General features: G+C 35.7%; 1 pseudogene; it reads left to right on the forward strand.

Moving 5' to 3' along the window:
• Nucleotides 1–4,858: 4,858 nt before the first annotated feature.
• Nucleotides 4,859–17,385, forward strand: LOC123252312 (annotated as a pseudogene).
• Nucleotides 17,386–18,521: the final 1,136 nt, after the last annotated feature.

The raw sequence follows: 18,521 nt of genomic DNA on the forward strand, positions 1-18,521 counted from the left end.
ATTTAGGTATCCTGGGCCGGGGTGGGGGGATCTAGGAAGTGGGTAGGAGAAGAAGAAGAGGGTGGAAAAAGTGGTAATTCTTGAAGGCTGTAGGACTGGCACAACAACTGGCAGTAAGAAGCTGAGGGAGACATCAACATTTGTGACATCCAAACAGATTGCTTGCTCTGGTTTGGCAGTGGCCAGGCTGAGCCAGAGGAGGTGAAGACCAAGCCAGCATTACTGAAAGCCTACAGTCCTAAGGGATTATTGTCATAGATTTCGTGATAAAGTCACCTATTCCCCAACCCGTTCCTGATCATTCCTTTCCCTTGTATACAACATAGATAAAAATTATTAAGTACCTTCCTGGAGTAGTTATCCTATCACCACTCTGGGGAGGGAGCAATGCAGTCAGATGAATGTTATCCAAGGCTGATAGAGCCCAATACTAATAATCAATCAACCCCAGGTGGGATCTGAAAGGCTTTCCCATCCACTGACCTTCAGGGATCCTGCCTGGGCACTGTTATAATGAAGGACAGTTATTATTACATCCAGCTGGGTGGCAGGACTTGGGTGTCCCTGCACCAGGCATTAGGGGAACCAAACCACAGCTTCCTCAGATTATATACAGATTAATAACAACTATCATAACTAGCCTTAGTAATATTAGTAGCAGTATAGAGATTATCCTTCTCTCCTTTATTTTTATAACAAGGTTTGAAATATACTATTCAGAAAGGCAAGAGAACTGGGTCTACAACCAAAGATCACCAACCCATTAAAACTGACTGTATACTTCCAGAGGAAAGTATGGGCATTTAACAAAATAGAAAATTTCCAAATATTTGTTAAGAAATTACCAGAAGTAAATGGAAAATTTGATGTCCAAACAAAAAATTCAAGAGAAACATGGAAAGGTAAACAAGAAAGAGGGAAAAAAAATTTTTTAGGACATCAGTAATGTCAAATATGTTATATTCCCATATGGAAAATGATATTTGTAAGTATGAAAAACTGTATTCACTCTCATAGTAGTTAGAATTATTCATAAGTAGAGGTTGGGGTACTAGTGGTTTCAGATGATATGGTAAAAAGGGGGGGGAATAGAAGATGACACCAAGAGAAACTTGAAGGAAGAAGAGAAATAGAATAAATTGTACCACATAAAGAGGCACATGGGAGGGGGAGGGGAAAATACTATTATAAGGAGGAGAGGAAGAGAGTGCTAATAGGTAATATTTAAATCTTACTCTCAGTGGAATGGATTCTGAGAGGGAAGAGCATCTAGATCCATCAGGGTATCAAATTCTATCTTAGAGTACAGGGAATCTGAGAGGGAAAAACCAGGATGGGGAGTACCTAAAGGCAGTGAAAGAGAGGGGGAGGGAATTTAATAGACACTAAAGAAAAATAAGAAGGGAATAAGAAGGGAGGGGTTGGAAGGTTGGAGGGATTAGAGGGAATGATTAAAAGCAAAATAATGGTATAGAAGGAAATAGTGAAGAAGGAAGGGTAGGACTAGGAGAGGAAATCAAAATGATGGGGAATACACAGGTGATAATCATAACTCTGAATGTGAATGGAATTAACTCACCCATAAAATGGAAGCAAGTAGCACAATGGATTAGAAACCAAAAATCCTACTCTATGTTGTCTATAAGAAACACACATGTGGCAGGTAGAAACAACACAGGATAAAGATAAGAGGATGGAGCAAAATCTATTGGTCATCAACTGAGAATAAAAAGGTTGGAGTTACAATCATGATATCTAACAAAGAAAAGGTAAAAATAGATCTGATTAAAAGAGATAGGGAAGATATTATATCCTAATAAAGGACAGGATAGACAATGAGGAAATAGCAGTACTCAACATATATGCACCAAATGGTATAACATTCCAAATTTTTAAAGGAGAAACAACTGGAGCTTGAGGAAATATAGATAGTAAAACTATAATAGTGAGAGACCTGAATGTTCCTCTTATCAGATCTAGATAAATCAAACCAAAGAATAAATAATAAGGCGGTAAGAGGTGTGAATGAAATCTTAGAAAAATTAGAGTTAATAGATATATGGAGAAAAATAAATAGGAACAAAAAGGAATACCCCTTCTTTTCAGTAGCACATGGTAAGGCAGTGATGGGCAAACTACAACCTGTGGGTCAAATGTGGCCCCCTGAAATATTCTATGTGACCTTGCGACATTAATCCTAATTTGACAAATACAATGAGTAGGATACAATAACAATGAAATTTTGAAAGAGTTGCCTTTGAAACAGACTCACAGATGAGCATTTCCTTTCCTTTGGCCCCCTCTTTAAAAAGTTTCCCTATCACTGTACTAGGGCATAAAAAATGGCAAACAAGTGTAAAAAAATAGAAATAAAAATGCAACCTTTTCGGATCATAATGCAATAAAAATAATAATTAGTAAGGGTACATAGAGAGGCAAAAAATTAATTGGAACATTAATGATATGATTCTCCAAAATTGGCTGGTTAAAGCACAAATCATAGAAACAATTTATAATTTCATTGAAGAGAATGACAAAGATGAGACATCATATCAAAATCTATGGGATGCAGCCAAAGCAGTAATCAGGGGAAAATTTATAGCTTTGAGTGCATATATTAATAAATCAGAAAGGGAAGAGGATAATGAATTGAGTAGTCAAAAAAAAATAGAAAGTGAATGAATTAAAAATCTCCAAATAAAAACTTAATTAGAAATCCTAAAAATTAAAGCAGAAATTAATAAAATTGAAGGTGAAAGAACTATTAAATTAATAAATAAGATTAGGAGCTGGTACTTTGAAAAAACAAATAAAATAGATAAAGCACTGGTTAATCTAATAAAAAAGGAGAGATGAAAACCAAATTTACAGTATTAAATATGAAAAAGGTAACATCACCTCTAATGAAGAAGAAATTAAGTTAATTATTAAGAAGTATTTTGTCCAATTATATGATAATACATCAATCAAGGTAATATAGATGAATATTTACAAAAATGTAAACTGTCTAGATTAATAGAAGAGGATATATAATACTTAAATAATCCCATATTAGAAATAGAAATTGAACAAGCCATCAAAGGACTCTCTAGGAAAAAAAATCCCATAGCCAGATGGAATCACAAGTGAATTCTATCAAACATATAAAGAACCACTAACCCCAATGTAATACTATTTGATAAAATAAGCAAAGAAGGAGTTCTACCAAATTCCTTTTATGAATCAAATATGGTACTTATTCCAAAGACAGGCAGATCAAAAACAGAGAAAGAAAAGTGCAGACAAATCTCCTCAATGATTAGAGTTGCAAAAATCTTAAATAGAATATTACCAAAAAGAGTCCAGCAAGTGATCATGAAGATTATCCAATATGATCAGGTGGTTTAATATTAGGAAAACCATCCACATAATTGAGTATATCAACAACCAAACCAACAGAAATCACATGATTATCTCAGTAGATGCAGAAAAAGCCTTTGACAAAATGCAACCCTCATTATTATTGAAAACTCTGGTGGGGACAGCTGGGTGGCTCAGTGGATTGAGAGTCAGACCCAGAAATAGGAGGTCCTATGTTCAAATTTGACCTCAGAATCTTTCTAGCTGTGTGACCCTGGGCAAGTCACTTAACCCCCATTGCCTAACCCTTACCACTCTCCTTCCTTAGAACCAATACCCAGTATTGATTCTAAGACAGAAAGTAAGGGATTAAAAATAAAAAAGAAAGTAAAAACTAGAAAGTATAAGAATAAAAGAGCCTTTCCTAAAAACAATAATGAGTCTATATTTAAAACCATCAGCAAGTATCATCTGCAATGGGGATAAATTATAAGCCTTCCCAATAAGATCAGGAGTGAAACAAGGATGCCCATTATTACCTCTATTATTTAACATTGTACTAGAAACACTAGCACTAGCAATCAGAGAAGAAAAAGAACTTGAAGGGGTTAAAATAGGCATTGAGGAGACTAAACTACCATTCTTTGCAATTGATAAGATGATCTACTTAAAGAATCTTAGAGAATCAACTAAAAAGCTAGTGGAAATAATCAACAACCTTTAGCAAAGTTGCAGGATACAAAATAAACCCACATAAATCATCAGCATTTCTATATACTTCCAAAACATATCAGTAGCAAGGGTTAGAAGGTGAAAATCCATTTTAAATCTCCCTAGACAATATAAATACTTAGGAATCTATTTGCCAAGAGAAAGACAGGAATTATATGAACACAACTACAAAACACTTTCCACACAATTAAAACAAAATCTAAACAACTGGAAAAACGTTAATTGCTCATGGTTAGGAAAAGCTACCATAATAAAAATGACAATCCCACCCAAATTAATTTACTTATTCAGTGCCATACCTTTCAAACTATCAAGAAACTTTTTTTACTGAATTAGAAGAAATTATAACAAAGTTCATTTGGAAAAACAAAAGATCAAGAATATCAAGAGAATTAATGAAAAAATAAGGTGAAGGAAGGGGGACTAGTAGTACCAGATCTTAAACTACAATGAAACAGTTGTCATCGAAACCATATGGTACTGGCTAAGAGACAGAAGGGAGGATCAGTGGAATAGACTTGGGCTAAATAAACTCAACAAGATAGTGTAAGATAAACCCAAAGATCTCATTGTTGGGACAAGAACTGAAATAAGTGAGTGGGGGTACCTGATAAAAGTCAATAGATTTGCATTTGAGTTTTGCACCAATTGAGTTGAACTCCATGTGACTGATCAAGGCTGAAGCCCAGGTGTAGACTTCAATTCCTGTGGGATGTTGGCAACTTGATCTGACTTCTCTCTCATGATGTCATAAACAAAGAACTTTGTTTATTGTACAAAACACAGGATGGGTAAGTGGACCAGGGAGATGGAGTCCCTAGCTTTAATAAATTCTTATCTCCTCCCCTCAGCCTGAACTGCAATGGTTGCTTCAGTCCCAATAAATTGAGCTACACTCACTACTCTCTATCTACCTAAAATAATATTTAGCTATTTACTCCTGACTAGCTGGTCCACTAATAAAACAGGAACACTGTACAGTTTGTCAGATAAGACAGTGAGAGGCCCAAAGGTTGGAGCCTGAGTTGTCTGACTCTATTTTAGGATAGATAGTTTGGGTCCTTGAAACTCACATAAAACAGATGATTGAGATGGGAACCAGGGTCACAGGTTTCAGGATCACAGATGGTCTCTTGAAATCAGGAACCTCCAAGCTGTGTCAGGAACCTCAGCTTCCTCCTGTAGCCCTATATCAAAAATGCCACAGGAAGTAAGCCTCAGTTCTCCTCAGTCTCCAGAGATCAAAGTACCCCCTTTGGAATCCAATTGTCTCTTCTTCAGCGTTCCACCTGTTGACATGGAATCTAGAGTCCCCAAACTTGTGGCTTAGTGAGGTATGATGAACCCCAAGTTTAGAAATAGTTTGTAGGTTGAGGACCCCCAAAGCTTGTGCTTGTTCCCTGTTCCCATGAGAATCCACCCTGAAGGGAATCTCAGGCTGGCAGTTGCAGACTGAAAAATGGACCCTAGGGTAAATGCTAAATACCCTTTTGTCCTAGGTAGTCTTCTCCATTGTATCAAAGACCCTTCCTAGGAAGACTACCTGGGCAGAGACCATTCCTTTAGTATCCATTGTGTAAGCAGCCCCTTTGCCTTAAACCCTACCCTCTAGCTATAATCCCTTTCTCTAGCTTGATTGTATCCTGTCAGTATAATGTCAATCATCTCTACCAGCCCCTGGATCTTCCCAAATGGTATATAAGTTCCCCAATTTCTTTTGTTCCTGGGAGTCGTCATCTAGTGCGGTGTCACTCCCAGGGGTATCAGGGAGCAGAGCGAAGCAGTGTTCATTTAGACTCTGCACAAGGCGCAGCTCTGCATAAGAGGCCAAGTAGCCCTCATCCCCCTTTCCCTTGATTAAAGAGTGGTTTTGTGACTATTTAATAGTTCTGCTTTTTTTCTAAGTTAATACACCCATTCCAGAATGGGAGCCCATATCGTTTCATGCATGTGCCACGCTGCCTGCAAAGTATTTGCATGTACAGACCCTTTGCAAATCTATTCCCTCTATTCTTTCCTAATGGAACCAACTGTTTCACAAAAACTTCTGAGAAAATTGGGAAACAGTATGGGAGAAATTAGGTTTAGATCAACATCTCACACCCTAAACTAAGATAAATTCAGAATGGGTGAATGACTTGAATACAAAGAAGGAAAGTATAAGTAAATTAGGTGAACATAGAATGGTATACCTGTTAGATCTATGGGAAAGGAAAGATTTTAAGACCAAGCAAGAGATAGAGTATATTATAAAATAAAATGAATAATTTTGATTAAATTAATTAAATTAAAATAATTTGATTAAATTAAGACATTTTTGTACAAACAAAACCGATGCAACCAAAATTAGAAGGGAAGCAACAAATTTGGAAAAAATCTTCATGACAAAAACCTTGGACAGAGGTCTAATTACTCAAATTTATAAAGAGCTAAATGAATTGTACAAAAAAATTAAGCAATTCCCCAATTGATAAATGGGCAAGGGTCATGAATAGGCAATGTTCAGATAAAGAAATCAAAACTATCAATAAGTGCATGAAAAGGTGTTCTAAGTTTCTTATAATTAGAGAAATGCAAATCAAAAAAACTCCGAGGTACCCCCTCATACCTAGCAGATTGGTTAATATGACATCAAAGGAAAGTAATAAATGTTGGAGGGGGTGTGGCAAAGTTGGGACACTAATGCATTGCTGGTGGAGTTGTGAATTGATCCAACCATTCTGGAAGGCAATTTGGAACTATGCCTAAAGGGCTTTAAAAGACTGCCTGCCTTTTGATCCAACCATACCACTGCTGGGTTTATATCCCAAAGAGCTAATGAGGAAAACTACCTGTATAAAATATTTATAACCTCACTCTTTGTTGTGGCAAAAAATTGGAAAATGGGGGGATGCCCTTCGATTGGGGAAAGGCTGAATAAATTGTGGCATCTGCTGGTGATGGAATACTACTGTACTAAAAGGAATTATGAAATGGAGGAATTCCATGTAAATTGGAAAGACCTCCAGGAATTGATGAGAGTGAAAGGAGCAGAACCAGGAGAATATTATACACAGAGATGGATGCACTATGGCAAATCGAATATAATGGACTTCTCTACTAGCAGCAATGCAATGATCCAGGATGATTCTGAGGGACTTATGAGAAAGAACTCTATCCACATCCAGAGAAAGATTTGTGGGAGCAGAAACACAGAAGAAAGCCATTTGATTCATCACATGGTTCAATGAGGATATGATTTGGGATGTAGATTCTAAACAATCACTCTAGTGTAAATATTAGTAATATGGGAATAGATCTTGGTCAATGAGACATGTAAAACCTAGTGGTATTGCTTGTTGGTTATGGGAGGGTGGTGGGAAAAAAAGAGGTAAGAACATGAATCATGTAAACATGGGAAAATATTTGTAATTAATTAAACAATAAAAATATAGGATATTCTATATTTTAAGAAAAAATTAATATATGCCTTGAAGGCTCATTCCCCAATTGAAGGGCATACCCTTGCTTTCCAGTTTTTTGCCACCACAAAGAATGCTGCTAAAAAAATAAAAAAATAAATAAAATACAATTTTCTTGAGGACAGAAAATATATTTTTCTTTGCTCATATTGTATCTGCAACACTTAGTACAGTTCCTAGACCATAGCTTATGCTTAATTAAACATTATTGACTTGATTTGAAAAAAATCATGTTGATTGGGTTTACTACAAATTTATATTATAAAAACTCAAATGGACCATTACCCAGAACAAACAAGTCCTTTTCTACTTCCATAATCAATTCACCCACACACTATCACTATTTCATGTCTAGTCTTGCCTCCTTGAGCTTTTGACCTCTCTATTGCTCCCACCTCTCAAATGAGGATCTCACTTCATTCTTTAATCTCTTTAACCCTCTTCTCATATCACCTTATTCAGAAATATTCCTCCACTAGCACCTCCTTTACCCTATATCAAAGGAAGAGATGACTGTTGACTTCAATAAATAAAATCTCTCTGATTTCATTTCATCCCATCCCATTCTTTCTTCACCAGCATATTTTCCCTTCTATCATCCAAACTCTCAGTAATCTTTATTCAAATTTCCCTGTCTACTTGCTTCTTCCTTGCTGCCTGGAAATATACACAATTCTAATATTATCATGTCTGCTAGTTACCATTATGCCCTCTTCCTTCTCTTATCCAATTAGAAACCCTTCGAAATCTGACTTAACAACTTCATCACTCAACTGAAACTATTCTCTCCAAAGAGGATAATGTTCTCCAAATTGCCTTTAAACTCATGCCTCCTCCCTACAGTTGTGAATCTAACATTCATTTTTCTTCTATTTGTTTATTGTATATTTGTAAAATAATTAGATCTGCTATGAATTCTTAGTAGTCTATGGTTTGAGATTTGGATCTAATCTCATTTCTCACCATTCACTTGATTATATAAAAACATGCAGTCTATTTTTCTCCCATCAGAAAGACATTGTATTCAAAATAAAAAAAATAGATTGGAGAAACTTCTTCCAGTTAAATATTTGTAAGGTTGGTTGTTTACATGCAAATAAAAGATTTTACATTAGTCCCTATCACATTTCATCTTTTTAGATATTCCAAACCTCTCATATGACAAAATATTTTTCAATCTTGAATATTGTCCTGTATGTTATCAATTCTTCCAAGCTTTGTATAACTTAAATTTGTGATGAGTGTGCCATTGACGTCTTTACTTAAGATAGAGGCAGATATTACATAGTAGAAGGTGAAGCAGAAATCCCTAAGGCACTCCACTGAACATTCTCTTCCAAGTTGTTACTGGACCATTAACAATTAATATTTGAGCACTGATGCTTCAAAGAAAAGCAAAAAAAAATACCTTCAAGGAGTCAACAGTCTTAATATGAAGGAAAATATAGAGGGAGGAAAAGAAAGTGAGAAGAAATAAGATAGAATGTAAGAAAGAAAGAAGAGAAAACAAAGAAGGAAAAGAGAAAGAAAGAGAAGATAAGAAAGCAGAGGATATAATCAAGGTAGATTTAGAAAAATGGATTTTTGACCTTAATATACAATATGACATATGATGAAAAATTAAAGAATAGGTGTCCAAAATTCTGTGAACTCCATACCAAATCATATAAAATAAGTGAATATAGTGAAAGGAATTCAAATGGCCCATTAAGAAAAATAGAAGAAAAATACAAAATATCTCACTGGAAAAAGAGCTGTCAAAAATAAAGAAAAAGAATTTAAGTATTACTGGACCATCTGAAAGCCATGATATAAAAGCACCTAGAAATAATATTTTTTAAAAAATTATCAAGGCAAACTGACCTGATATCTTATATATGGAGACTAAAAAGAAATTGAAAGAATCCACTGATCACCACCCAAAAGAGATCCCAAAATGAAAACTCCCAGAAATTCATTATAAGCACATTCCAGATCTCCAAGGTCAAGGAAAAAATATTATAAGCAGTCAAAAAGAAACAATTCAATTATCATGGAGCCAGAATCAAGATCACATAAGATTTAGCAGCTTCCCCATTAAAGGAAAAGAGGGCTTGGAAAAGGATACTCCAGGAGGCAGAGGAGCAAGAATTACAGCCAAGAATAATTTACCCAACCAAACTTAACATAATTCTCCATGTGGACAACTTACATTTATTAAAAAAGAGAACTCTTAAACATTCCTGATTCAAAGGCCAAAGCTAAACAAAAAAAATCTGACAATCAGATACAAGACTGAAGTGAAGCATTAAAACTACATTCTTTTATGTGAAGTCAATTCATGTAATTCTGAAGAACTTTATTAGAGAAATTAAAAGGAGTCTAAATAGACAGCATGCACGAGTGTGAATCAATTATGTTGGAATGGTCTCAAAAAAATGGAAGGGTGAGAAAGTATATATTGGAAAAGGTGGGAATGGAGAAATAAATGGGGAAAATTACCTTATGTAAAAGAGGTAACAAGGAGAAGCTGGTAGAGTGGAGGGGAAAATGGGGATTGATGGTGAACAATACTTGAAATTCATTCTCATTCAAACTGATTCAAAGAGGGAAGAATAAAATATGCAAACAGAAAGTGTTGAGTAAAGAATTCTGTTGTATTCAACAGGGAAATGGGAGGGGAAAGGGATAAAAAATGGGGCAGAAAATAAAAGAGAGGGCTTAAGGGAGGCAGTAGTCAGAAGCAAATTATTATTTATTTTTTTCCAGTTATACTTATACCTTCAACACCATGGCTTTCCCCATTTAGTTTAACTATATGGCAGGGTGGCATTTGAAATTAAATGGGATTTTTTAAAGAAGCTTTGCAGAAGATGGCATGCAAAGGCCAGCAGATTACCCAGAAAAAAGTTTAGAACTTCAGAAATGCTTACTAATCCAGACTTTAAAAAAAAAAAGATATTCCAAATACCTCATAAAAGAAAAAGAAAAACAAATCAGTCTTCCCTGGTACAAATTAAGGGTCAAAATATTTTATGTGGATTTTCCAAATCACAGGAGTATTGGGCCCCTAATCTCCATGATGTGCTAGGGATAATTGTACATATGAAAATAATTTTTAACAATCATTAAAAACGTTGATCTCTACATTTTCTCCCTGCCTTCTCTTTTCCCTCATTGAGAAGGAAAGCAATTTGATAGGTTTTATATTTACAGTCATGCAAAATGTATTTCCGTATTAGTCGTGGGGAATAAAGACAGAATAAATCTAGTTCCACCCTCCCTCTGTCCCCCAAAAAATAAAAAGAAAAGAAAGTAAAAAAATACTTTGTTCTGCATTCAGATGCTATCAGTTTTTTCTCTGGAGATGCATAGCATTTTTATACCATGAATCCTTTGGAATGGTTTTAGAAAATTTTATTGCTAAGAATAACTGTTATTCATAGTTGATCATTGCACAATATTCCTGTTATTGTGTAAAATGTACTCCTAGTTCTTCTCACTTCACTTTGCATCAGTTGATGCAAATAAGTCAAGATTTTTCTGAAATCATCTTGATCATCATTTCTTATAGCACAATAGTATTCCATCACAATAGTGTGTGTGCACATATATATATATACATGCATATAAATATGACATATATGACATATATACATATATATATATATAACAAATGTTAGAGATAATGTGGAAAAATAGATACAATGTATTATTGATGGAATTGTGAACTGATACAACTATTCAGGAGAACTGTTTGGAATTATAGCCCAAAAACCTATAAGCTGTGCCTGTCCTTTGTTGTAGTTAACCGTATTGGACTTAAATTCAGCCTGTTCAGTAAGCTGCTTCCTGGGCAAGCTGCTTCTTGGCCCCAGCCTTGTTCAGTCTCCTGAAACCCCCAGACCCAAATGTTTCCCAGAACTGCTCCCTTATCTTCCCCCTATGACAAACCTAAAAATGTTGCATGAAGCTATCTTATCACCTCCCTGATAAATATTTGACCCCCTTAACGAATGTTTACTCCCTTAATGAATATTTGCCAAATGCTTCCTGACCCCTGACCCTGAAACCCCCCTTGATGACTGTTCCCAGACCCTCCTCTCCAGAAACCCTATAAAAACTCTTGGCTAAGAATTCCACAGGGCCGGCCAGGCAAGCCTCTCTGCTTACCAACCCTACTATATTTGCTAGTAAATAAATGAGCCTCTTCTTGCATATTGCACTGTCAGTGTGATTCCTCCAGCCACGACTAAACCTGGGTTAGGTATTAAAATTTGGGTATAACAACCACTACTAGGTCTGTATCCTAAAGAAATAAAAAGGAAAAAAATGAACTATACGTACAAACATTTTCATGAGTTCTCTTTTCTCTTTAGAGGTGACAAAGAATTGGAAATGAGGGCATGCCCATCAATTTTGGGGGAATGACTGAACAAGTTGTGATGCGATCATTATGGAATACTATTGTGTTATAAGAAATGAGGAAATGATTGATTTTAGCAAAAAATTAGATGAACTAATGAAGAGAGAAATGAAAAAAATCAGGAGATTATTATAAACTGCAACTATTTTATAATGATTATCAACTATGAAGGACTTAGCTCTTCTGATCAATTTAATGATCCAGAGCAATTAGTAAAGACTACATTGCTGTCTATTTCCATAGAGAGGGAGCTGTTGAATTCTGAATCAAAATGGAAGCATAATTTATTTTTATTTTTACTTTTCTTGCTATTTTGTGACATGACATTGCTTACCTTCTCAATGTTTATGGGGCTGGAAGGAGAGCTTTTTGAATTCTTTTAAAAAAAATCTTAAAATAAATAAATAATAAAATTGATAAAAGAAAGAAAGAAAGAAAAGAAATCATGAAGATTAAAAAAAAAAAAAAGATTGCTTAACCTGGGTTTCACTAGAGGGTTACAGCTTTGTTTCAATATAACTGGTTTCCTTTAACACTCTGCATATTTTATTTTATTCATTTCATGCTTTTCAAAAGAGTTTCATGCACCTTTAAGATTGGACAATATGACAGTAAAGGAAAATAATACATGTTGGACTGGATGTGGCAGAATTGGGAAACTAATGAATTGCTGATGGAGTTGTGAATTGATCCAATCATTATGAAAGACAATTTGGAATTATGCCCAAAGGGTTTTAAAAGAATGCATGCTGGGGGCAGCTGGGTGACTCAGTGAATTGAGAGCCAGACCTAGAGACAGAAGGTCCTGGGTTCAAATCTGGCCTGAGACACTTCCTAGCTGTGTGGCTCAGGGCAATTCACTTGACCCCCATTGCCTACCCTTACCACTCTTCTGCCTTGGAACCAATACACAGCATTGATTCCAAGACTGAAGGTAAGAGTTTTAAAAAAAAATCTCTTTGGAATACAAAGCTAGTAGTGGAATTGCTGGATCAAAAGGCATGCATTCCTTTTTTTTTTTTTTTTTTTTTTTTTGATTTCCACTACTAGGTTTGAATCTCAAAGAGAATTTTTTGTTAAATCCTTACCTTCTGTCTTGAAATCACTACTGTGTATTGGTTCCAAGGCAGAAGAGTGGTAAGGGCTAGGTAATGAGGGTCAAGTGACTTGCCCAGGGTCACACAGCTAGGAAGTGTCTGAGGCCAGATTAGAACTCAGGATCTCACATCTCTGGACCTGGCTATCAATCCACTGAAGCACCTAGCTGCCCTCTCCAAAAGAGATTTTTAAAAATTTGGATGGGCCCATTTTTCCAAAGAAATTTATAGTTGCACTTTTTAAGTTAGCAAAAATTGGAAACTGAGGGGATGTTCCTTAATTGAGGAATGGCTGGACAAATTCTGATATATGATGACAATAAAATACTATTGTGCTATAAGAAACAATGAAGTGGTTGATTTCTATAAGAACTGGAAGGACCTACATGAACTGATGCAGAATGAAATAACTAGAGCCAGGAAAACATTATTCACGGTAACTGAAACATTGTGGGATGATCAAATATAAGACTTTGATACTAACAATTATCCAGGACAATTCTAGGGACTTAGGACAAAGAATGCTGTCCACATCTAGAGAAAGAAGTGTTGGAATAGAAATGCAGAAGAAAACATCTGATTTATTACTTGTTTATTTGGGTATATGATTAAGGGTTTTGGTTTTAAAATTGTACTCTATTATAAAAATGAATAATATGGAAATAGGTATGGAGTGATAATGCATGTAAAACCCAGTGGAATTGCTTGTCAATTATGGGAGAGGGGAGGAAGAGGGGAGGGAGACAACATGATAAATATAACCTTGGAAAACTTATGTGTAGATTTGTTACTGGAATAAAATTAAAAAAAAAATTTCAATGTTCTCTAACACTGCCAAAGGGAACCATGACACAAAAAGGTTAATTAGCTCTACGTTAAAGTAATACTGCCTTATAGTACATATGCTCAGCATTTCTCAAAAGAGAGTGGAGGATGCCATGGTAAGAGGAAAGGATTAATGAGGTTTATCTATGTGCTCCATCAATGTACTCTCTATAAGTGAACTAGAAAGATTTGGAAAGGAGTGAAAAGATTGTAAGTGTTGGAACTTACATTGCTGGAAGCCACTCTTGTTGGGATCACAGACTTTCTTCTGTATGCATTTAATTCTATCCACCCTGATATCAGAGAAGATGAGTACACCATAAGAAGCAATAAACTTGTCCTAGGTTTCTCCAGATCACAAAACTTGAGCCAGTGAATAGAAGTTACAAGGAGACAGAGAGTAGTATAGTAAAGGGAAATATGTCCTAAATGTTGGTGTTCAGCAATGGAAGGAGCTGCCTCTTGAAGCAGTGAGCTCCCTATCTCTGGAGGGACATCGATAATTAGGTTGAGAGGTAAAGGGAATCTTAGAGACTATATAGACAGTCAAAAAATCATGAACCATTTATTAAGCACCTCAGTATGCTAGGCACTATGCGACATGATGGAGATAGAAAAAAGAGGCAAAAGACAGTTCCGTTCCTGCCTTCAAGGAGTTAACCGTCTGATATCTAATCACTTAGAGGATTTTAGGTAAAGGCTAGGTAAATAGCACGTTTATTTGGTGATTTTATGTTTGCTAAGAACTTTCATTAACATTATTGCAATACAAATTGTGCAAATAATTTTTTTATATTTTTTACTGAGTTAAGGTCAATGAATATTCTCCCTTTTTCTCACCATGTGGTCAGCCCATCTTTTTAAAACCCAGCACTTTAATAACTCTCTTAAAATTGCTTCCCCTTTACAATTCTTCATTAATAACACCATGCAATTTACTCATTCCCACCATGTGCCTCTCTCAGGCATTTCTCAACTCTAATTCTTCAGAGTGTAAAGTTTCAAGAATTTTAACCATGTGATACTGCAGGAAGAATATTGATTTTTAAAATGATGGACCTTTGTTTCTTGGAGCAATTTGGTATCATTAAAAACTTCTGACAATTTGCTAAGACTGTAATGGGATCATATGGGTGCTACTGTATGTTTATGATTTATTTTCCAGAGACAACTTCCTTTTGGATAAAGAGAAAGGGATCAAAAGTCAACTTAGCTAGTGATAAAGACAGCATAAGGACTTTTCACTTTCTTTCAGTCCTAGGAAATGAAACTTAACTTGCTTAGGAGAAATTACTTAGTCAGGAAAGGGGAAGGAGCATTACTGCACACATCTGTCAGCACAGGGCTGCAGAGCTCTTCTAAATCATATTGTCAATTTTCTCTTTGAGGACCCAGACCAAGGCAACAAAGAAGAAGCAAGTGTACTACAAGAGGTAAGAACAGAATGGAGATAAACCAGTTCTCCTTTTTTTTTTTAAACCCTTAACTTCCATGTATTGGCTCCTTGGTGGAAGAGTGGTAAGGGTGGGCAATGGGGGTCAGGTGACTTGCCCAGGGACACACAGCTGGGAAGTGTCTGAGGCTGGATTTGAACCTAGGACCTCCCGCCTGACTCTCAATCCACTGAGCTTCCCAGCTGCCCCCCAGTCCTCTTTTTTTTTATTTCCAGTTTCAGTGGCTGTCAGAAGGAGAAGCAGGCAAGTAGGGATTTAAATCTTATTTGGGGCTTGAAGTTTTTTCCCAAAGTAGAAAAGTTCATTTCCAAGTCAGTGTTTTCTAATTTTTAAGTAAGTTTTAAATTCAAATGGAAGTCACGAATTATTTTTATTATTAATATAATTTATTTTCAGCAGAATATTATTCAGTTATTCTGTGGTACATTCAGTATATACCCACTGACACAACTGAGAGCTTGTATTTCTCATTTTTTAACAATTATAGTTTAGAGGACTTTTGTGTAGAACAACTACATTCCAGATTAAAAGGAACTTGGGTCCCAGATATCTATAAATGAAACTATAAGAGCTAGTATGCAGAGAAGGTAACTGAGTCATTTATGCTAGAGTCTTTAAGAATGACTGTAAATTGAGGAAAACCTTTAGCAGAAAGTATTCATGTCCTAATAATGCCATTCTGGAGTTCCATTTCCTTATATTTTATCAGTTAGATTATTAAAGATAACTTGGCTTGAGTTTTGTAATTTTGGATTCCAGAAATAATTAAAGCTGTGTTTCTGAAGTGCTTCAACACAACAGAAAAGAAATAATAACTCCACACTGTTGCATGTGAGGCCCTGTCTAAAGCCCAGTGTCCAGACCATTAACAGGGTTCCGAAGGTTCTGACAAAACAAATGGAAAATCAATAGCTCCTTCATTTTCTTTTCCTGCTCTTTCACTGGGTAGATTGATTTGGGGATTAGGGAAGAAGTGTTATATTTGAAACAGTAGAAGACTTGGATTTGAATGCTACCTCTGTATTTTATGTAACCTGTATCTGCTTGGGCAAGTTGGTACATCTATTTAGACCTCAATTTTTTTGTATGTAAAATGCCGGAATTGGAATGGATGACTTGAACTCTGACCAATAGAACTTCTGAAAAATAAGTAAGATAAAGCTTTTACTGGTAGGAATATAGGAAAGAGTTCATTATATGCATAAGGAACGGCAGGCATGAATGCAATGGGAGGTGAGAGAAGACAGCAAATTTCTAAATCAGTGATTACTTCAATTTAGGTAGAATCAGATGGAAAACAGATAGCTTTAATCGAGATGACAAAACTCAGCATCACATGAGGTATTACAAGGACTCGACTGATGAACTTCCTGAATATTTTGGCATAAATGAGGCAAAGATAAATTGTACAAGTGTTCAAAGTGGAGACAATGAATTTACAATCAATCAAACAATCAAATTATTTTTGGTATAAAAAAATTCCAGAGGAAGCAATTGAAAAGAAAATTGAACTTCTACAAAACCTAACTGAAAAGCTAACAGAAGCAGACAGAAAGCTGGGTTATTCCTATGAAGATGAAGCAGAGATATAAAAAAGTAATGACAAAGACCTTTCACACTGCAGGCCTGGTTGTCCCTATAAAAAAAACAATGTTGGATACAGAGATCTCCCTGAAAAAGATGACTCATCTGTAAACGAGGCTAGCCAGAATATCTTTAGAATTCCTTCTACCTCAAGGCCTGTGCAGCAGCACATTCCCGTTTTTAATCTTAAAATAATTTGCAAAATAATTCTTGAGGCTTCAAGTGATGAGCAGAAATTGAAAGCATTCACTCCTATTCAGGAAATAGTGGCTTTTGTTCAGTTTGTTAATGATGAGTGAGACTGTGGAATGGGACTTCAGCTAGGAATTGACCTTTTTTGCTTTGGCTCACAGTTTTTTTTTCACAAAGTTATTGGTCAGCTTCTACCTCTTGCCTATAAGCTGTTGAAGAGGAATCTGTTTGCAGAGATCATTGAAGCCCATCTCGCCAAAAGAAGCAAAGAAAATGTGGGTCTGCTGGCAACATGAATGGGAAATGGTGTAAAAGCACTGTTTGTTGTAAAATGTCAAGTAGACCAACTTGCACCATGAATGGGAGAAGATGTTACAAAGCAAATGTTTTAAGATGTTAAATGTTTGACAGTGTTTGGAGCACTAAACTATTAAATGGAGTTTTTGTTTTGGTTGGATTTTTTGTTATTGAAAGAAAAGTGAAGATGAAAGCTGGGATTAAATAAAGTTTATAAAATAAAAAAAAGGATATCTGGATTTCTTAGTTTATGTTGAATAGGGTAATCAGGAAATGGAAAAAAAATCTTAATATTTCCAAGATAAAAGGCCCCTTCAGGAGAGAGAAGGAATGAAGAAAGAAACCATTCTCTCTTTAGGGCTTTAGGAGGCTACTAGACATTCCAGACTCTGAAGTTTCTTTATCAACCCTTTATCTTTGGGCTTGGATAGGGAGCATCTCCCCAAATTGATGAAAGAATCAATTAAACAGCATTTCTTAATATTTACCACAAGTGCCTTCCAGTGAAGCTGCCTTAGCTATTGAGTCTGGAAGTAAAGACATCAAATAATCAAGCCAACAGAGAGTCACTGGTTTCTCTCAATTTTTTTCAGTATTTGACAGAAAGATAACTAAGTAGAAAATAGATAAGTTGTTTAGACCTTTAAGGATATGAGGACAAGTGGCATTGAACAAAGTCTGACAATATACATTGGAGTTTGGAGGTTTCTGCAAAAAAAGGAAGAATCATGTTCATGCCAAAAGCAGTGCTTCAAATTACAAACAAAAGCAATTTTCTAAACCGGTTTGAAAAGATCCTTATCTCCTTTTGTAGTCCAAAGTAAGTTCCTTGATGGAAGAGATCTTCAGAAAAAAAAATTAACTTCTTAATTTTGTTCATAGTTATGTTTTGTTAATAAAACTGAGCAATAACAATTGTAAACTAGTGATTATAAAGCATTATCCCATGACAGACCTTAAGGGACAATTGAATCTATATAAGGCAGTGATTTCCAAAGTGGGCGCCACTGCCCGCTGGTGGGTGCTGCAGTGATCCAGGGGAGCAGTGATGGCCACAGGTGCATTTGGGGGCGGTGAATAACTGTAAGGGGGCGGTGATAGTATGTGACAGGTGGCTCTAAGTAATATTTTTTTT

This window comes from Gracilinanus agilis, chromosome 6 (genome assembly GCF_016433145.1).
Source record: "Gracilinanus agilis isolate LMUSP501 chromosome 6, AgileGrace, whole genome shotgun sequence".
Taxonomy (NCBI): Eukaryota; Metazoa; Chordata; class Mammalia; order Didelphimorphia; family Didelphidae; genus Gracilinanus; species Gracilinanus agilis.